The sequence below is a fragment of the Natator depressus genome, chromosome 7 (genome assembly GCF_965152275.1).
Source record: "Natator depressus isolate rNatDep1 chromosome 7, rNatDep2.hap1, whole genome shotgun sequence".
In the NCBI taxonomy this organism is placed as follows: Eukaryota; Metazoa; Chordata; order Testudines; family Cheloniidae; genus Natator; species Natator depressus.
Genome location: NC_134240.1, coordinates 55,743,432 through 55,766,084, shown reverse-complemented (window position 1 = coordinate 55,766,084; position 22,653 = coordinate 55,743,432).

Genomic DNA, 22,653 nt, shown 5'->3' with positions numbered 1-22,653 from the left:
GGGTTAAATCAATTTAATGCTGCTAAATTCGACCTCAACTCCTAGTGTAAACCAGGGCTTAGTGACCCCGCCAGATAATTTAACTTCTGCTCCTATTCCACCCCTACACTGGAAGCCAAATTAGTTGATTTACATTAAAAGCCAGGAAATGCTGAAGCCAAGGAATTCGGAAAGACTTTCCAAGTTACTTTAATCTGGTGTTTGTGCAATGGTGGGGAGAAGGACAGAAACTTCCTTTTTTTACTGTTGAAGCACTGGATCATCTCCCTACAGCCTCTCTGAGATTCCCTGCACTACCCATGTCCTCCTACACATAATCTGACTGTGCTGATGGCAACTTCCTATTGGATTCAGTGTTAGTGATATATAAAGCCATTTTAAAACTTTATATCCTGCCCTCTGCTGCACCAGTAGATTGTAGGAGACCTTTATGACACTTCCCACCACCACCATCACCACCACCCTGCCTCTAGTGCAGAAGGTCAAGAGCCCTGCTCTCAATTTAGATGCACTGAGTTGGGGAGATGACCAGCTGCCCTTACAGCTGGGGCGGCGATGGGATCTGCTACTCTGGCAAAGGTGGAGGTGCACACTGCTTTCAGAGGGAAGAGTTGAAGGCACCTTACACCAATTGTTCCTGGTCTCCCCTCCATGAGCAGGATGCCTCTGGTGCCACTACGCATCATTGCTCCTCTACCACAATGGAGAGTCAGTAATACAATGCAGTGATTCAAGACTTTTGTATTAATCTGCAGTTTCCCTTTCGGGTTTTGCACTTCCTTTGCCTCCACTTCCTTGACTTCTGTCTTGCATACGGCTGCATTTCCATTGTGGGAGTGACTTTTAATCTACATTTGGCACAGAGACATGTTACTGATCTGACACATTCCTGCTTCCGTCAGCATGGCCAGATTAGTCAGGCTCCATCTGCAGGTTTGTTCAGAGAGGATCCTCTCCACAAAGGGGTGTTTAGAGTTTTGGTTTTATGGAAATGGACAAGATCTGGAGTCAGACTTTGGCTCTGTCCTAGGTCCTGAGTCAAGCACTGACCATTCTCCATCCCCCTCAGTCCCAGGCAAGCACAGTAACTGCCCCACTCTCCCTACACCAGGCAGCTATTTTCTTTGCAGATCATCAGGATAACCTTGTTTTGAGTGTGGTGTGCCTGGCTAGTCAGCCAATCAGAGCCTTCATACCCATACCCAACAGCATTCCTTTCATAAGGGGAAACTGCCAAGGCGCTGGTGTGACATCACAAAGAATGAGCTTCTGATCTACCAGAGAAGAAACAATTGGTGTTAGTTATGGATCAAGGTATTTGCATATCACCTGTTAATGCACTTCCTTCTGGGCAGCACTTTGTACCAATTTCCAGTCAGTCTCACAACACTCCTAAAATAAGAAACTGACATCTAGATTTGGGCCTTAACCAAAACCACAGGTCTGGATTCTTATACTTTGGTTCACAACTCAAATCTCTAACAAGCTGGTCCCAAACTGTGGGAAAGCCAAGGGTTAGATCTTGAATTCAAATGCCCCCGCTCCCAGTCCATGAGGTTTTTGGTTTGGACTAGACTAGAGTTAAGTTCAGACCTAGGATGTCAGCTCAGGCCCATCTCTATTTTCACAGATCAGTTTTGTGATGGACAAATAGACTCTCCCAACCCAAAGGTAACTTTCAATCAACATGCTAGAATTTAAACTTTGGAAAGCTGCCCAGTTAAAGACACGCTTTATAGGATCAGATCCGAAAGCGGTTTGACTTAGGTGTTTGGCTGCTCATAATTGCACTTCTGGCTTTTGGAGACAGATTTGCCTGCTGAATAGAGCCGGTTACAGGGACTCAGGACACCTGGGCTCTGTTCCGAGCTCTGCCAATAACTGTCTAGGCAGTGCTGGCATGTCGGTCCTATGTGCTGGTGTCACGCTGGGAAGAAGGTTTTCCTCCCTCTCACGTGTGTTGTAAAATTTGATTAGTTTTGTCAAATGCTCTGAGATCTTTTAAAGGTCCGATAAAACATGAACCGTTAACTCTTTGGGATTAGTGACAAAATGCTATAGCGTGGAAGGAGCTGCTGTCTATAGAACTCATGCCCTTTATGTGTCTCAGCTGAGTATCCAAATCCACATCTTCACCCCCAAAATAATGACTTGCATTTTATGTGGTGCTCTAACCCAGGAAAACCCGAAAGGGCTTCACAGACTAGAGGCCACAGCCTCATTACATCCTCTTTTATGGTGCCCCTCTAGGGTTATTCAGTTTTCCCCAGGGGCCAAACTGGGAGAGGCATGGTCAGGGCCGTCCCTAGGGGGGTGCAGGGTCTGGGGCAGAAGTGATGGATTCATCTCTTCCAGGACCAACCGTGGCAGCCAATTGCACCAGCCCACAGGGCCCCCCAAAGTGCAGGGCCCGGAGCAGTTGCCTCGATTCGCCCTAGCCAAGGGAGGGCTCTGGGCATGGTGCTCTTTCAAGCTCCATCCACATGGACACTGCTCACAATTGATTGTGCACATCTTCATGATCCTCCCTCTTGTTTCTTATGAACTCTGAGAGGCAGTGACACATAACAGTGTTTACATTTAAAATATTAGTCTTGGGCTTCTGAGTCACCCCCTGCAATGAACTGGGAAATCTCTGTATTTTTTATGAATACAGTGCGTGCCTTTGTGGTTGTTTGATGATGAGTTATTTCCTGGTGAGCTGGAGCCAATGGGATTGTTAAAGGAATCAAGCGGGGAAGGTAAAACCACAGCGTAGAGACAAAGCATTCCCACAAACACAATAGCCACGTTTATAGCCTGGTGGGAACTCAGCCCCAACTCTGGGGACAGAGCCTTTTTTGCCCAGACTGAGAAGAGATATCAAAGGGAACACTGAGCTATTACATGCTAGCCGTCTGGGCCAAGGGCAGTCAGGCCTGGTGGTAGAAGCAAGAGTTCGGCCTACTGGTTAGGGATGGGCGCAAGGTGGGCGGAGTCCAGGAAACTAGCTGAAAGTCAGTACCAGAGGGACAGAAGCCAAATGCAGAGCTGAGGGGTGAAGCGGAGTCATAAGCCAGAGGCAGAGCCAGGGAGTGAAGGCAGAAGTCTGAAGGTGCTGGGGAGCAGAGCAGGAGCAGGGACTGGAACAAGGGACAGCACAGCTGCACCATGTTGAGCAGCCACTGCTCTGCTGTGGGGGCCAGGCTGATAAGCAGGGCTTCTACACCAGCAGGCAATCAGGGGCTGTGACCGCTTTGTCAGTTCCAAGGCAGTGCAGAGAGGCTCGTTGGTTGCCTAACAATGGAGTTAGTCAAGGAGTAGGCCAGCAGCTGGTCTGGTTGGTGACACAAAGACCTCCAGGGGCTGGAAAGGGTGGGGGTAGAGTGGCTGGTCAGAGGCTGGTCAGGAAGCATCACTGAGAGCTGTCATGCTGGCCAGGGGGCACACGGCGAGCAGGGCAGTCTGCTGCTCTCAGCCAGAGATGGGACTTACCTGGGCTGAGGGGGAGCTTACAAAAGCTGATGAGCAATGATTAATGTGGGAGACCCATGTGTCTAAGGCTTTGCTGTATGCACTTTGTATCTTTGGGGAAACGAATACACAATGCTTTGTTCTGACGCTGCTGTTTTTGAGTCGCTTTAGTCAGCCGCTGTTCATAGATCCCTGGCGTGACATGGGCTCACAGACACCAAACACAGTTGGTCCTGTCAGGTTAACATGATTGGGAACCTGGGGGGTGCAGCCTAGAGATCCAGTCCCAGAGTGGTTGGACCATGTGGTTCCACCCAGAGCGAGGGGCAGGAAACCAGGCCTGGCACCTGAGGGGTGCACTTGAGAGGGAGTAAAAGGGGTCTAGGTGTAATTTGTCCTGTAACCATGACACCCGCATTGGAATCAATGGGGCAGCTGCACCTTTCAGAGCCACTGTGTCAAGTTCTGCAAACTTAGGCCAATGTCACTGCAATCATTAGCCTCTAACAGGGGTGGGCAAACTACGGCCCACGGCCCAGATCTGGCCTGCGAGTCGTTTTAAGCTGGCCCTCAAGCTCCCGCTGGGGAGCGGGGTCTGGGGTTTGCCCCACTCTGGCACTCTGGTGCTCCAGCCAGGGAGCAGGGTTGGGGGCCACTCCATACAGCTCCCAGAAGTAGTGGCATGGCCTCCCTCCAGCTCCTACGCGCTCCAATGGCTCCCTCCAGCGCTCCAATGGGAGCTGCAGGGGCAGTGCCTGTGGACGGGGCAGTGTGCAGAGCCACCTGGCTGCACCTCCACTTAGGAGCCAGAGAATGGACATGCCACTGCTTCTGGGAGCCGCTTGAGGTAAGCGCTGCTCGGAGCCTGCACCTTTGAGCCTCTCCCCATGCCCCAACCCCCTGCCCCAGCCCGGAGCACCCTCCTGCACCCCAAACTCCTCATCCCCAGCCCCACTGCAGACCCCGCTCCCCCAGCCAGAACCTGCACCTCTTCCCGCACACCTGCCCCACTCCTGATCCCCCTCCCAGACTCCGAACCCCTCAGTCCCAGCCCAGAGCCCCCTCCCACACCCTGAATTCCTCATTTCTGGCCCCACCCCGGAGCCCGTGCCCCCAACCAGAGCCCTCACCCCCTCCCTCACTCCAATCCCAATTTTGTGAGCTTGCCATACAATTTCTATTCCCAGATGTGGCCCTCGGGCCAAAAAGTTTGCCCATCCCTGCTCTAGAGCCTGAGCTGGGATCTCACAACCATGACAACCAGAGACTTTCAATGAACACTTAGATTCTGGCCAACAGAACAGCCTGATGAAAGAAGTGGCAAAACGCCATTCTGCTGCATACAGGCCCAATCTGAGCCCTGATTTTAACAAGTGCATTTGTTATACACCAGACCATGGCTTACCCCACCTCAGCAGAGCAACCTGGAGCTTTTATCAAGCTGCTGTCATGGGAGGTCTGAAGGGTGAAAAATACGGATCTTTAATTCTGATCTGGGACGAGGGAATAACCCCTAAAATATTTACAAACTTCATCCCTTAGTCCTCATACAGCCTCGAGTTTTTTCCAGCACCTGCTCAGCCTGGCTAGTTTTAAGACCAGGGAAAGTGGATTTTGCCCCTGCCCCCAATTTTCAGAACTGACCCAAACCACAACTGGGCTGCTGAGGCAAAAGTTTCTGCAGCATGGTTTGGACTTCTCTGGATCATACCCCACTGGCATTGCCCAGACTCAGAGCATTGCTACACATTGCCAGAGTGGGGATCCAGCGGGCATTAGCGCAGCTATACCATCTTCCTCAGCCTCTCAGCCTGCCCAGCTAGGGAATGGGGATCCTTGCTCCTTCTCTTCCGCATCTCATAGAGACAAGAGAAAAGCAAGAAATCCCCGGTACCTACCAGCAGCAAGCGGTGTGGAACCAGAAGTTCCTTCTTTCAGCAACTTTAGCAGGGGAGAAGCACGCTCCAGCCCAGAGAAGGGAAGAGAAGAGGGACTGAGAAGAAAGGACACTAGGGCAATGGGAGAAGTTCAGAGGACTGGCAGAAAATGTTCCATATTTTTGTCTTGTTTCAGAGATCTGTGTCTCCCATTGCAGTGTTGGGAGCAGTACTGGTGCAATATAGAAGTGGCACAAGCTTTGATGGCCTGGCACTCCCTGTGCTGGCTGACAACACCTGAGAAGGAAGCTAAGTTGGGCAGAGGCTGCAAATGGAGCAGAACCAACGAAGCATGAGAGAAGGAAACACTCACTAAGCCAGGGGGAAAGAATGATAGAAGGACAGTGACTAGAGATGTTTGCACTGTGAGTGTTGTGTGTATCACATACTCCTGGCGCTTCACCCACAGTTAGTCACTGCTGAGTAGCTACTCGTAAGGGGAAGTACAGATCAGCAGCAAGGCATCTCCCCTCTGTTGGGGACACTGGGGCATGGCCACTAGGTAACTCGAGGGGATGGAAGACCACGAGTGTCGATGAAGCCCCCTCGCACTAGGCCCAGGTGTCCTTGGCCCCCCAGCTCCCGCCTGGAGGCACACACAGCAGTTATGCTGAGAATCTGCAACACTATGTTGCAGAGTCAGACTGCCTGAAACTAAGCAAGGCCAAACAGGGGAGATATGGAAGAACAATGCTGAATAAAGCAGCTTTATGTATAGTTTAACAAATGATACAGAGAACCAGGGAACTAGCTGGGAACTGGATTGGCTGGCTATATGGATACTTAGGGCAGCTTGCTATTGGATAAGTATGCTGGGAAAAAGGATGTATAAAAGCCTGTGCAACTTCCTGCTCTGTGTACAGGATTTGAGATTCAAATCTCCCTGTACCTTTTCGAAGCTTCAAATAAACTTTTCTGCTTCTCCACCCCATTGTGATTATTGGGTGTAGCACACCGGGTAACGAACCAACTCAAACTGTTGTTCAGCCTCTCGGCACTGGGTGCCGGCAACAGCTTTTGGCGTCCCTGGGTGGGCGGAGGCTGCAATTTAGCCTTGCCCAGACCCCTCCTGGAGGTCGAGGATTGCGGCGAGAACCGACGCCCAGTGCGCACCAGTGAGTTCATCGGGGGCCTCGGAGGAGACGCGATTTGATCGACCCCGGAGGGCACAACGGTGCAACGCACTCATATAGTGGAGAAGCAGTTGTGGTGGACGACGGTGAAGAACTGGTCCCTTGCAGTTGTGGACGATGGTGAAGAACTGGTCCCTTGGATAAGGTAGGAACCTTTTGAAATCCGGATTGTATGCTCTGTTGGAACCTGGGGACGCCCAGAGTTACCCTGTAGGTATGGGAGAGGGACAGAGCTCAGGGGTTAGGGCACGGTGTACGCCCCTAGAGTGCATTCTAGCAAACTGAAAGGTATTTGGTGAGGATCCGATGACTAAGAGCCAATTAAAACGATTCTGTACAGTTGACTGGCCTCAATATCAACTAGAGGACCAGGAGTGGTGGCTACCAGGAGGGTCAATTAATTACAACACGATCCTTCAGTTACTCCTGTTCTGTCAGAGAACAAGGAAATGGAATGAACATATGTATGCACATTTGTTTCTGACTTTATGTACTCGACCAGATATTTTACAGCACTGTAATTTGACTCCGACTGGTTCGGTAGTAGCTAATGTTAGTCCCCAGACCCCCACCCCCACTGTAATGGCAGAGCCGGTGTCTCCTTCGGCCCCCACACCCCCACCTTATAAGGGTAGGATGCCTCGGGTTACAGAGATTGCCCCCTCGGTGGGACTCTATCCTTTGCTTACCGAGACTGTTGTGGCTTGCCCAGGGCAGACGGACGTCAGGCTACCACTATGCAAGTTTACACCCATGTGCCATTCAATCCAATAGACTTAGCAGCTTTTAAAACACAGGCTGGGGAATTCTCAATGAACCCAAGCAGGTTTATATCAGTCTTTGAGGGGTGCCTCAGTAGTCACAAGCCGGATTGAGATGACTGTAATATCCTCCTAAGAACTCTGTTGTCTGAGGTAAAGGAATCAGGTTACAGCTAAGGCAAGGGGAGCGTCAGCGTTCAAGCGAAAAAAAAAAAAAAAAAAGGAAAGGAAGCTATCTGTCAAATTCCTACCCCAAGCACTCTTAAGCGGCTCAGGGCATTTCTGGGTATGGCAGGCTTTTGCAGGATATGGATCCCAGAGTTTGGACTGTGGGTTAAACCCCTGTACGACTATGTAAAAGGAGCAGATCATGACCCCTTCTATTGGACCCCAGAGGCTGACAGGGCATTTAAAATCCTGAAAAGAAAATTGATGAAAGCCCCGGCTCTGGGCCTGCCGGATCTCTCTAAGCCGTTTCAGTTGTATGTACATGAACGAAGGGGGGTGGCCCTAGGAGTGCTTACACAGCTGTTAGGAGCATGGAGACGTCCCTTGGCTTATTTTTCTAAGCAATTGGATCAGGTTGCAAAGGGTTGGCCGGCATGTTTACAGGCGGTCACAGCTACTGCCCTGGTGCTTGAGGAAGCAGAGAAGCTAACATTGGGAGGGGTTATGCAAATCTATACTCCCCATATGGTCCGAGCCTTATTGGATGCAAAGGGAGGGCTTTGGCTCACCCAGGCTCGGATTGCTCGGTACCAGGCTAAGCTGTTAGAGAACTCTGAAGTCACCGTACAGCCTTGCCCCTCCCTTAACCCAGCCACTCTCTTGCCAGAAACAGAGGAACAGAAACATGACTGTTTAGAGATCATAGATGTCCAGTACTCCAGCCGTCCGGATTTAAAGGATGTACCCCTCCCAAATGCAGATTATGAGTGGTACACTGATGGTAGCAGTACTGTAATAGATGGACAAAGGAGGGCGGGTTATGCTGTTGTGACCCTCCATGACACTGTGGAAGCTGAAGGTTTGCCTGCTGGGACCTCTGCCCAGCTTGCCGAACTAATAGCCCTGACCGTGCACTTAAACTGTCAAAAGGAAAGCTGGTCAACATTTTTACTGATTCAAAGTATGCTTTTGGTGTGCTGCATGCTCATGCTGGCCTATGGAAGCAAAGGGGAATGCTGACAGCCCAAGGCTCCCCAGTCAAGTACGGGCCCCAAATCCTCCAGCTCCTAGAAGCCATACAACTTCCCTCAGAAGTGGCGGTGGTACACTGTAAAGCCCATCAAAGGGAGGATCAAGATGTGGCCAGAGGTAACGCCCGGGCAGATAGAGAGGCTAAGCATGCTGCCACCCTGCCATCCCCTCAGACTGAGAACGCCCATATGCATGCCCTTATCCCATCAGTAGGGGAGCTTCCAACCCCTCAGTACTCTGGGGAGGAGAGACAGCTAACTGACAAACTCGGTCTCCGGGAAAAGGAGGGATGGCTCCAATCCCCAGAAGGGAAGGTCCTCTTACCAAAGGGCCTAATCCGGCCAGTGCTGCAGAAACTACATCAAACCACTCATGCTGGCAGGGAAGCACTTATACAACTAATGGGAAAATACTTTATCACTTCCGGACTCCGACCCCTGGCTTCCCAGGTACAAGCGGACTACTTAGTCTGCCAAAAGAATAACTCCCAACCGGGACATCGTGTGCCACCAACTGCCCTAGAACCCACTCCAGGCCCTGGACAAGTGTGGCAAATAGACTTTACTGAGTTTCCCCGGGCCCAAGGGTTCAAATATCTCCTTGTTATAGTGGATCGGTTCAGCGGATGGCCAGAAGCCTTCCCATGCCGTAACTGCACTGCCAGAACAGTGGCCCTCAAGTTTGTTAAGGAGATCATTCCTCGCTTTGGACTCCCCCTGTGGATGGAATCTGACAACGGGACACACTTCACATCAAAAGTCATTCAAAGCATCTCACATGCCTTACAGATCCCCTGGAAACTCCATACGCCCTGGAGACCGCAAGCCAGTGGTGTAGTGGAGCGTATCAATCAGACCTTTAAACGGCATCTCTCAAAAGTGTGCCAAGAAGCCTCACTGCGATGGCCTGATGCTTTGCCCCTCGTCCTACTCCGTATCCGTGTTCTCCCAAAGGGTAGATTAGGGCTCAGTTCCTTTAAAATTATGTTTGGAAGGGCGTGGCCTATGAATGGCACCCAGGTTCTGTCAGGGGAATGGGAGTTGAGTAATGGTTTTTTGTCAAAGTATATGTGTTCCCTGTCTGCTGTTCTCTTGTCTCTTCACAGGTATACCAAGGATTCCCAGCCTCTCCCCTTGGACACTCCCGTCCACTCCTTACAGCCCGGTGACTCTGTGCTTGTTCGTACCTGGAAAGACGAGCCTCTCCAGGAAAAGTGGAAAGGACCCTATACTGTCCTGCTGATCTCCCATACAACGGCAAAGATCGAGGGACACAAGAACTGGATCCAGCACTGTCGTCTGAAGGCAGTACCTGCCCCCTCATCAGCAGAATAGTGGACCGTCCAACCTGCTGACTCCTCATCTAGTGACGATCTCGGGCTAAAGCTACTGTTTAAAAGACACAAATAGTGGGCACCTTAATGCTAAAATGGGCCCACCCAGGTACTGGAGACCCTGGGTTGGAAAGACTCTGGTGATAATTAATTGGGTAACATTGTTATTCTCTGTATTGGTATTTCCAAATTGTGCATATCGGAAGCATAACTCCTTTGTTTCGCCTGCACACCATGTTGCTACTTTAACAAACCAGACTGACTGCTGGGTATGTGCTCCAACTCCACTGTCCCCCAAAACGGGAATGCCCCTTGACATGCTGCCCTTGACCCTAGCAGAATTAGCCACCACCAAAGAGCAGGAAAGAACAGACTCGCCGTTCTGGAATAAGACCTCTTTACAGCAAGCCACCTATCAGGACCAGGAGTATTCAGTTGCAGTACTCACTGAGTGTTATGTTTTACCCAGAACCAATCTGATCACTATGGGCGTCCTGTGGGAAAAAGCTCCTGTGTTATTACACAGTGGGCTGATGGGTATTGGATAAAGACCAACAGGGGAGGCCAACTGTGTGGGTGTAATGGTTCCTCCCCTTTTAGGGAAACTCTTACAAATAATCTTACCACAAAAGAGGGGTTTGGAAATATAATTTGCTGTCCAGTTAATATCTCCAATGTAGCAAGCCAATGGTGGGTTTGTAGTGGTCCCTATGGCGAGTGTAATTTGAACGGCACAATTAGAAACGCCCCCACTTGTACCCAATCAGGAGGATGGGATGCTCCCTTAGGGGCATATGAACTGTTTGGAAAAGCAGCCTTAAATATCCCAGGAATCCCCTTAAGAAACAGTCCTTACTGGGCCCTACAGGGTCACTATTTTGTATGTGGCCGAAAAGCTTACAAGGTGCTGCCAGCCAACTGGACAGGTAGCTGTTATATAGCTCATGGAGTTCCTCATCTGTCAATAACTGCCACACTGCCCAAAGGAAAGATTAGAAATGCCCGAGACACCTCTGTTGAGTCACGAGAAAAGACCCTGCGGCGACTGACTGCGGCATTGGAGGGCAATATGAAGAATTCCCTCACAACCGAGAAGCTTGTAGGGTGCTCTGTACTGGGAATAGCGCCACTGTTTTCCGGGCCAGCCATGGCATGCACAGGCCGCTATACTGTAAGGCTGCAAATGGTACTTGAGAAAGTGGCCTTAGAGTTAGAGGACTCGGTTATTGATTTAGGATCGGCAGTAAAAACATTAAATAAAGAGGTACAGCAGCTCAGGACGTTTTCCCTCCAAAACAGGCTGGCTTTGGACTATCTCTTGGCATCCCAAGGAGGGGTTTGTGCCCTCGTCGGGCCCCGATGTTGTGTATATGTAAATGATAGCAGTTATGAGATCTATGAAAAGGTGGTACAGGCTGAGGCCCATGCCCGAGCTGGACCACGGGTTGCCTATACTGCCCCGAGAGCGATTGGTTGCAAACCTTGTTTTTAGCCTGGGGTTTGTCGTCTTGGCTTGGTGGTTTATTTAGCCTGCTATTGAAACTTCTCTTTCCTGTATTGCTTGTATTACTGGTATTATGCTGTGCAGTATCATGTGTTAGGGCCCTTTTGCAGAAGTTAATAAGTCATTCTCTTCAGGGCTATCACAAAGTGCTTATGCAAAGTCCTATTGTAAAGAAATAAGTAGCCCAAATGAGAAAACTCAGAGCCAAGGTTGTTGAGTGTTCTCAAAGGGGGGAGTTGTTGGGGACACTGGGGCATGGCCACTAGGTAACTCAAGGGGATGGAAGACCACGAGTGTCGATGAAGCCCCCTCGCACTAGGCCCAGGTGTCCTTGGCCCCCCCACTCCCGCCTGGAGGCACACACAGCAGTTATGCTGAGAATCTGCAACACTATGTTGCAGAGTCAAACTGCCTGAAACTAAGCAAGGCCAAACAGGGGAGATATGGAAGAACAATGCTGAATAAAGCAGCTTTATGTATAGTTTAACAAATGATACAGAGAACCAGGGAACTAGCTGGGAACTGGATTGGCTGGCTATATGGATACTTAGGACAGCTTGCTATTGGATAAGTATGCTGGGAAAAAGGATGTATAAAAGCCTGTGTAACTTCCTGCTCTGTGTACAGGATTTGAGATTCAAATCTCCCTGTACCTTTTTAAAGCTTCAAATAAACTTTTCTGCTTCTCCACCCCGTTGTGATTATTGGGTGTAGCACACCGGGTAACGAACCAACTCAAGCTGTTGTTCAGCCTCTCGGCACTGGGTGCTGGCAACACCTCCATGGTCTTTGAGATGAAACAACCACAGCATGATCTGAACTGAACTCAAAGGCAAGTGCTATAGGCAGCCCAAGTTTGGACAACTGAGAGGACAGGAACAATTCAGCAGCACAGTGGCCTCTCCCATGGCCAGGCCTGGAGGTTCATCCTCCTCCTCCTCCTCACAGTTCTGGCTGGGGGTCTTTGTTCTGCGGGGCTCACTCACTCCTGTGAAAGCAGTAGCCATCTTGCTGAGGCCAGCCTGTGGCTCCACCCCTACTGATGTTAATGGCAGTGGCAGCCATTTTGGCAAAGGGCAAAACTTCACAAGTAGGCAGAAATCAGAAGGTCCTGACTTGAGCCCTTACAAGCCCTAATAGCACAGCCCGGCCTCGTTAACATTTTCCAGAGTGATTAGCAACTTGGGAGGCCCAAGCGGCCTCCTTTGGTGGAGCTGATTCAGGGAGCAGTCGCCCAGCACTTCCTTAAGACCAGGCCTCTTTGAAGTGTCAAGTCGGGCACCCACAATCTGGTGTCACTGCTGAAAATCTTGGCCTTGACCTCTCTGACTCAGTTCTCCCCTTCATAAGAGGGGGTGAAATGCCATCTTCCCAGGGAGGTTGCCAGGCTCAGCAGAGTTTTAGAGCCCCACTTTGCCAGCACATAACACTGACTCAGCACAGTGCTTCGTCCTCTCCAGCAGTGGCTTGGCCACAGAGGTTGGTGGCTCTGCTACTGCCTTGGCTGACAGCTGGGTCTTTTTAGCTCTGGCTGTGGTGTTGCCAACTCTTGGGATTTGTTTCACGAGTGAGGGGAAGGGGACAAGGCTGGGCCTGGAGCTCATCCCACCATGGCTTGAGAAGCTCCAGCCTGTTTGCAAAATTCAGCCCTGCAAGAAGCAGGCAGAGTCTCTCCCCTCTGCTTCCCGTCCTCACAGGAGAGAGCTAAACTGCCCAGCAGCTCAGGGCAGCTCCCTCCCTTCTCCACCCACAGAGCAATGGGATGGCATCTCTGCTTCTCCCCTCATTGCAACACCTCGCTTGGAAAGGGGGTCCTGCTGCAGCTCTGTGAAGAACTGCAGGAGCTAGAGGAGGAGGAGCAAAGGTGAGAATGGAGGGACAGAAGCAGAACTAATGGGAGGCTGGGAGCTGGGCAGATGTGGGACTGGGGCAGATGTGGGGCTGGAGGGGGCCTGGACAGATGTAGCAGCTGGGTGCAGCACTGGTATGGGTGCAGAACTGATGAGGGGACTGGGGGACAAACAGAATGGATGTGACAGGCCAATGCATGGGCAGAATGGGTGTGGGAACTGGGAGGACTGAACTGACTTGGAGGAGAGGGAGGGTAGAATTAATTGCTGGGTAGGGGACAGGCAGAGGAGGGCAGAAAATAATTCCCAGTGCTTACTGCCACTTTAGGAAAGGGAGCAGAGTTAAGGGTTGTGGGCAGTACCTTAACTCTGCATTGCCTGGTTCTTGTAAGTTGGAGTTTTGTTGAACTCAAGGTTCTGGAAGGGCACGAGATCCCATGACAGCTCAAGCAGCAGGGGCCAGAACCACCTCACCCCGTACATGTTTCGGAGGTGGGGGGATGGCGCTCATTACGTGTATGCTCCGGGGCTGGAGCACCCATGGAAAAAAGTAGTGGGTGCTCAGAACCCACCAGCCACAGCTGTTTGGCGGGGCCCCATTGATCAGGTGTTTGGCATTGTGGGAGGGGCTTGAGGGAGAGCGGAGAGTAGCAAGTGGCAGGCGGGTGGGAGTCTTGGGGGGTGAAGCAGGGGTGGGAAGAGACGGAGTGAGGTAGTGGCCTTGGGGAAGCAGGCAAGGGAAGAGGTGGATCAAGGGAGGCCTCAGGGGAAGGGGCTGAGTAGGGGCAGGGCCTCGGGGCAGAGCGGGGGTGGAGCACCTCCCAGAGAAAATAAAAGTGAGTGCCTGTGTGGACAGCAACACTGATTGCTGCAGCCGTGCTGGGGTCAGGCGGGGGGAGTTCAACAATCTGGAGACAGGCCAAGAACAGAAGAGAATCTTTCTTTAAAAGAATGAATGATTTGGGGGCCAAATCTCATGACTGGGGGGAGGTCTGACTCATGATTTCTGAGTTCTTGAGATTGGCAGTGCTGGGTTTATGCCTTAAGATCGTGTGGCACTAAGTTTGATCCCCACCACCAAGAACCCACACAGGGGTGCAGTGTTAAATCCTCTCACCAGAACCCAGAGTATCATGGGTCAGAGCTGTGCTCCACCTCCCATTTAATTTCAGTTTAGTCAGTGTGAGCCCCCCCACACCTCCCCCCGCACACCCAGATGTTTGTGATTCAGTTAAATTGAATGGCAAAAAAATTCATCAGTGCAGAGTTAAGGTTTCTAGATGCTACCTTGTGGCCTTCCAGAACCTTGAGCTGTATTAATTGTGTTACGTGAAGCTGACTTGAATAGTAGAGAAATAAATTGAAGCAGTTTGGAAGAGCTGTGATTGCAAGAAGTGGTAATCTGGGGATTTCTGGCCCTCTGGGCAAGGTATAAGCCCCTCTCTCTGCCTTATGAGTGTGATCAAAGAAAAGAGGGGTATGTGTACCCTGGGAGATCCAGTATGCCTCATTTCATGGCTGCATTGTGTAGGTTGTGTCATGAGCAGGGCACAGGGGTCTTCTTGCCATGGGGATTGTCAGCAGTGAGCTGGGAGATGAGTTCAATGAAAGGTAAGTGAAAGTGTAGCGTTAGGTGGCATCATGTACGTGAATACATCAGGGTTGTCAAAGGGGGTGAAGGAGCCGTAACATATAGCTCAGGGGTTCTCACACTGGGGGGTCAGGACCCTTCAGGGGGTCACGAGGTTATTACATGGGGGGTCACAAGCTGTCAACCTCCACCCCAAACCACGCTTTGACTCCAGCATTTTATATATTAAAAAGTGTTTTTAATTGATAAGGGGGGTCGCACTCAGAGGCTTGCTACATGAAAGGAGTCACCAGTACAAAAGTTTGAGAGCCACTGCTGGTGTGGTGGCCTTTCTGTGGCATAGGCTAAGTGTATGAGTGCAGGGTAGGGGTAGGTAGCTCCTGCTCTATATGAGGCAAAGCGAGTGAGCGTATGAGTTGGGGCATCGCTCACAAAGTGGAGAGTTAAGGTTGTGTGGGCATTTGCCTTAACTTTCCTTTTTCACAAGGTCAAGTGTTGCTGAACTTGATGTTCTGGAGGGGCACAAGCTAACTCTGGGTTAATGACGGGCTTTGAGAAATGTTGCTAGTAGAGTTAGCAATCTTTTAGGCCAGGGGTGCCCAGCCTAGTGCCTGTTGGTTGTACACAGCCCATGCATTTCATAAGGCCCACGGCCTGCTACAACACAATATATTAATGGCTGATTCACTAGCGTTTTGTTGACAATGTTTCCATCGTTTTAGTTTACACAAATGTGTATATAGACACTTCCGTACATAGAAACAACTAGGGCTGTCGATTAATCGAAATTAACTCACGCGATTAACTCAAAAAAATTAAACAGTTTTAATCGCACTATTAAACAATAGAATGTCAATTGAAATTTATGAAATATGTTGGATGTTTTTCTACATTTTCAAATATATTGATTTCAATTACAAGACAGAATACAAAGTATACAGTACTCACTTTATATTATTTTTATTAAAAATATTTGCACTGTAAAAATGAAAAACAAAAGAAATAGTATTTTTCTATTCACCTCCTACAAGTACTGTAGTGCAATCTCTTTATCGCGAAAGCGCAACTTACAAATGTAGAATTTTTTTTGGTTATATAACTGCACTCAAAAACAAAACAATGTAAAACTTTGAGCCTACATGTCCACTCAGTCCTACTTCTTGTTCAGCCAATTGTTAAGAGAAACAAGTTTTTTTACATTTACGGCAGATAATGCTGACCGCTTTTTATTTATAATGTCACCTGAAAGTGAGAACAGATGTTCACATGGCACTGTTGTAGCTGGCATTGTTATACCAAAAAAATAAAAACCAGCAGGATCTTATTAAAGAAGTTCTAAAATCACAAATGAGTTTGATTCCCCATAGTTTAAATTCCAGGGTATTACTAATTAAGAGGTCTCTTGGTTTTTGGTACTGTTTCTCTCCCTCTCTGTGTGAAACTTCAAATCTGCTAATTGTGTTAAAGTACATTCTAAGACAGAGTCTGTTCTCAAAGCAATTCTTTGTAACAACTACTCACACAGAGAGAGACTCAAAGCAATACTCTGTAACAACAGAAACAGCACCTAGAGACTCCCCGCCCTTTTGTTGTATTCATCTCAGTTTGTTAACAATTGTGATTAAAATAGAGATAGAGGATGTATGTGGATGGATGCTTGGTGTGGATAATAACTGAATGATCAGGGAGGTGCCAGCCTAAGAATCCAGTGTCCATCGGCTGAAGAAGGCGTCAAGTGGCAATAACCAGAGGACCCCCGGAGGGCAGACTGGAATCCACCCAACAGCCTCAAGAATGGGAGAACCGAAGAACAAGATAACATCTGGCAGCACGGAGCCGTCAGGAATATGCCATCTGCTGATTGATTCAGCAACAGCATGATGAAGCAATTCCCATAGACTGGCATAGGAAGAAATTCCTATAAAAATGGACTCTAGAAAGTGAGAACTTTGGGGTCTGATTCTGCAAACCAACTTCCAGGAGCGTCAGATGAGCATCTGACAAGGCCCTGCTCCCTCCTCTTGTCCAGGCCACCTGGCCAGTGGCTTGGCATGAGCAACTCTAAGGCTGGTAACTATGATAACAACCTTGCAGAACCTGTGTGTGTGTGTATGAATGAATGTGTGAATAAATATGAGATTGAATGGAATGTTATAGCTATAACTAACTGCTTACTATGATTCTTTCTGTATTCACAATAAATGTGGTATTTTGCCTTTTTCCCTTTAAGAAGATCCTGCTGGTTTTTATTTTATTGGTATAACAGCATTGCAAGGTATTTATGTGCCAGATATGCTAAACATTCATATGCCCCTTCATGCTTCCATGCTGATGACGCTCGTTAAAAAAATCATGCATTAATTAAATTTGTGACTGAACTCCTTGGGGGAGAATTGTATGTCTCCTGCTCCGTGTCTTACCCACATTCTGCCATATATGTCATGTTATAGCAGTCTCAGATGGTGGTCCAGCAGGTTGTTCGTTTTAAGAACACTTTCACTGTAGATTTGACAAAATGCAAAGAAGGTACCAATGTGAGATTTCTAAAAATAGCTATAGCACTCAACCCAAGATTTAAGAATCTGAAGTGCCTTCCAAAATCTGAGAGGAACGGGGTATGGAGCACACTTTCAGAAGTCTTAAAAGAGCAACACTCCAATGCAGAAACTACAGAACCTGAACCTGACTCAGATGATGAAAATGAACATGCATTGATCTGCACTGCTTTGGATCATTATCACACAGAATCCATCATCAGCATGGACACGTCTTCTGGAATGGTGATTGAAGCATGAAGGGACATATGAATCATTAGCGCATCTGGCACGTAAATATCTTGCAACGCCGGCTACAACAGTGCCATGCAAATACCTGTTGTCACTTTCAGGTGACATTGTAAACAAGAAGCGGGTAGCATTATCTCCTGCAAACATAAACAAGCTTGTTTGTCTGAGCGATTGGCTGAACAAGAAGTAGGACTGACTGGACTTGTAGGCTCTAAAGTTTTACATTGTTTTATATTTGAATGCAGTTATTTTTTGTACATGATTCTACATTTGTAAGTTCAACTTTCATGATAAAGAGATTGCACTACAGTACTTGTATTAAGTGAATTGAAAAATACTATCTTTATATTTTTATTATAAATATTTGCACTGTAAAAAGAAAAGTAAGCACTGTATTCTGTGTTGTAATTGAAATCAATATATTTGAAAATGTAGAAAACATCCAAAATATTTATATAAATAGTATTCTATTATTGTTTAACAGCGTGATTAATCTCGTGATTAATTGTGATTCATTTTTTTAATCGCTTGACAGCCCTAGAAACAACATATCTAAATGCATACAAAACAAGCTGAACTTAAAATATAAATCAATACAGGTGATTTTAAATCTTATTAAAATATGTAGGGTCTGTTTGGCCTACACGAGGTTTTGCTTAGGTTCATGTGGCCCTCCTGTGTAATAAGGGTGGGCACCAAGGATTTAGGCAGTTGCTGTTATGATGTAGATGTTCAGATCAGACACTTCTGTGAAGAGGTTATGACAATAATACCTAGCTCCTTCATAGCGCTTTTCATCAGTAGAGCTCAAAGGAGGGAAACATCATTATTCCCCTTGTATAGATGGGGAAACTGAGGCACAAAGAGGTGATGTGAACTGGCCAAAGTCACCCAACATGCCAGTGGCAGAGCTATATTCAGTAAATATAGCCCAGGTTTACTGAATCTCCGCTTTCTCCACTAGGCCTCACAGTTGCTTTGGGATTCCTAAGTCCCTCCCTCCCCCGTACAGTCTGTTATAGCAGAATGAAGATAATGCTTATGCTTGGAAATATTTGGCATGAGTAGTTGCTAACAGGGCCGGTGAGAGAAATATCAAGTATGGCCTATGTCACAGAACTTGACTATTTTATTACATGGCTCTTACAGGAACTTTAAGCGTGTGAGAAAAGTGGTGTGTGTCTCTCTTGCCCCACCTTCTCCACGATCTTCCACAACATGTCGCCTCCCCCCACCACCATTTCCAGCTCACCCTCCCCTACTGAGCATGCTCCCCAAGCCTCTCCCACCTCTTAGAGTTGACCAGACTGCATGTGTCATTCCCAAAGGGCAACTGGGCATGCTGCACCCCATGGCTACAGGACAAAGCTGGGCCTTCCTTCCAACGGTTACTCCAAACTAGGATTGGGGTGGGGCAGCAGCACTGAGAGCAGGGAACCCGTCGCTCCTGTGTTCTCACCACTTTCTGCCGCAGGGCACTCAGGCAGTATGAAGGAGGAAGCATAAGAACATAAGAACGGCCGTACTGGGTCAGACCAAAGGTCCATCTAGCCCAGTATCCTGTCTTCTGACGGTGGCCAATGCCAGGTGCCCCAGAGGGAATGAACAGAACAGGTAATCATCAAGTGATCCATCCCCTGTCGCCCATTCCCAGCTTCTGGCAAACAGAGGCTAGGGACACCATCCCTGCCCATCTTGGCTAATGGCCATTGATGGACCTATCCTCCATGAACTTGCCTAGTTCTTTTTTGAATCCTGTTATAGTCTTGGCCTTCACAACATCCTCTGGCTAGGAGTTCCACAGGTTGACTATGCGTTGTGTGAAAAAATACTTCCTTTTGTTTGTTTTAAACTTGCTCCCTATTAATTTCATTTGGTTCTTCTCCCAAGTTCTTGTGTGAAAAGGAGCATTGGCCCTGACTCCATGGGTGCTCCAGGGCTGGAGCACCTATGGGGAAAAATTAGCGGGTATTCCGCACCCACCAGCAGCCAAGATCCCCCGGCTCCCACCTCCACCTCCACCCCCTCTTCACCTTCTCTTCCCCTGAGTGTGCTGCATCCCTGCTCCTCCCCCTCCCTCCCAGCACTTCCCGCCCCCCCCTCCCCCGCTGCCTAACAGCTGTTTGGTGGTGTTTAGGACTTTCTGGGAGGAAGGGGAAGAAGTGGGGATGCAACACGCTCTGGGGAGAAGGCAGAGAAGAGGCAAGGCAGGGGTGGGGACTTGGGGGAGGAATGGGTGTGGGGTGAGGGCGGTGAAGGGGGGGGGGTTCGAGCACCCACCAGGCAGAGGGGAAGTTGGCGCCTATGAGAAGGAGTAAATAACACTTCCTTGTTTACTTTCTCCACACCAGTTATGATTTTATAGACCTCTATCATATCCCCCCTTAGTCATCTCTTTTCCAGGCTGAAAAGTCCCAATCGTATTAATCTCTCCTCATATGGAAGCCATTCCATACCCCTAGTCATTTTTGTTGCCCTTTTCTGAACCTTTTCCAATTCCAATATATCTTTTTTGAGATGGGGCAACCATATCTGCACACAGTATTCAAGATGTGGGCGTACCATGGATTTATATAGAGGCAATGTGATATTTTCTGTCTTATTATCTGTCCCTTTCTTAATGATTCCCAACATTCTGTTTGCTTTTTTGACTGCTGCTGCACATTGAGCAGATATTTTCAGAGAACTATCCACAATGACTCCAAGATCTCTTTCTGGAGTGATAACAGCTAATTTGGACCCCATCATTCTATATGTAGAGTTGGGATTATGTTTTCCAATGTGCATTACTTTGCATTTATCAACATTAAATGTCATCTGCCATTTTGTTGCCCCGTCACCCAGTTTTGTGAGATCCTTTTGTAGCTCTTCGCAGCCTGCTTGGGACTTAACTATCTTCAGGTAAGCAGTGATCTGTGTGCAGAACAAAAGCAGGGGGACAGTGTTATACCAATAAAATAAAAACCAGCAGGATCTTATTAAAGGGGAAAAGGCAAAATGCCACATTTATTGTGAATACAGAAAGAATCATAGTAAGCAGTTAGTTATAGCTATAACATTCCATTCAATTTCATATTTATTCACACATTCATTCATACACACACACACACACAGGTTCTGCAAGGTTGTTATCATAGTTACCAGCCTTAGAGTTGCTCATGCCAAGCCACTGGCCAGGTGGCCTGGACAAGAGGAGGGAGCAGGGCCTTGTCAGATGCTCATCTGACGCTCCTGGAAGTTGGTTTGCAGAATCAGACCCCAAAGTTCTCACTTTCTAGAGTCCATTTTTATAGGAATTTCTTCCTATGCCAGTCTATGGGAATTGCTTCATCATGCTGTTGCTGAATCAATCAGCAGATGGCATATTCCTGACGGCTCCGTGCTGCCAGATGTTATCTTGTTCTTCGGTTCTCCCATTCTTGAGGCTGTTGGGTGGATTCCAGTCTGCCCTCCGGGGGTCCTCTGGTTATTGCCACTTGACGCCTTCTTCAGCCGATGGACACTGGATTCTTAGGCTGGCACCTCCCTGCTCATTCAGTTATTATCCACACCAAGCATCCATCCACATACATCCTCTATCTCTATTTTAATCACAATTGTTAACAAAGCGAGATGACTACAACAAAAGGGCGGGGAGTCTCTGGGTGCTGTTTCTGTTGTTACAGAGTATTGCTTTGAGTCTCTCTCTCTGTGTGTAGTTGTTGTTACAAAGAATTGCTTTGAGAACAGACTCTGTCTTACAATGTACTAACACAATTAGCAGCTTTGAAGTTTCACACAGAGAGGGAGAGAAACAGTACCAAAAACCAAGAGACCTCTTAATTAGTAATACCCTGGAATTTAAACTATGGGGAATCAAACTCATTTGTGATTTTAATACAGAACTTCTTTAATATGATCCAACAACAGAAACTGATGAGGGAAAGTGGTGGGGACTGTGAGCCAGCTGGCTGGAGGGAAACACTGAGGTTGGCGGAGGAGCTGGGGAAGGTTGGGAGGCTGGGACAGGCTGGATAAGAAGACAAGCCTGGGTGTGGGGGAAATTTGGACTCCGTTTGTTTTTTATTTTTTAAATCTAGGAAATCACAAACATGAACTGAGTTAAAAGAACATTAAGGTTACAACATCAAGCACCCAGAAGTTAGGAAAATCCCCAAAATAAGTGTGCCTGTGCAACCTTATTTCAGCCCCCTGGTGTTTATGTGTTGTGATCATTTTTAATTACAGCCTATCACATACTATTTTTCCATAGGACCCTTGCCTCATTCAGTGTACAAGATGGACCTAATCTGGAAATGAATCACGGCTGTGTAATGAAGGAGACTTGCTTTGCAGAACTGGAACTTGTGTAATGAATAAGGGATGGGACTGTAGGAAAAGAAACGATAATCTCTTGATTAAGACTGTTAACTGCTACCCTATAGAAAAGTACTCTGAACAATCAACTCCTAGTTGTCTCAGATTGGGCACCCCAAATTAGTGTATGGACAAAAGGGCCAAATTAAAGTTGCACAGACAACCTTAATTCTGGCAATGCCTAAATTTGGGTGCTTAACTTTGCAACCTTAATGTTCTTTTGATATGGTTTTTGGTGGGGTAAGCTTACAGTTAGTTCATTCAGCTGTTAAGTCTGGAATGCTTCAAAGTCGTTTAATTAACCTCTGCACCAAAAGAATCCTCCGCAGAGTAGTCCACTGGACTTTTTCTACTGCTTTCGATCCAAGAATCTCTTGGACACACATAGCTGGTGGGATGTTGCTAAATATCCCCGAGCTGCGCTAGCTCGCAGGACGCCTGTGGCAGAACCGGGACCAGAACTCAGATCCCCTGATCTTAGTCTTGGCGAGACCCAGATGAACCCCAACAATTCAGACACGTGGGCCAAAACTTCAGGCATGTTGTCGGTGACAATGGAGGCTTCCAAAAGGCCCCAGTGCAGCCACCCCGCTGCTCCAAACCCTTGGCTCCCCTTTCCCAGCTGGCATGTTCCTGGGGTGGGACGGGTGAGCTGCAGCGTGCTCAGATGGGGGGTAGCCCAAAGCCAGGCTCTAGCGGACGCTGGAGGAGGAAGGGACATTACTCTTCACCTCCCTGCTCTTCCATCA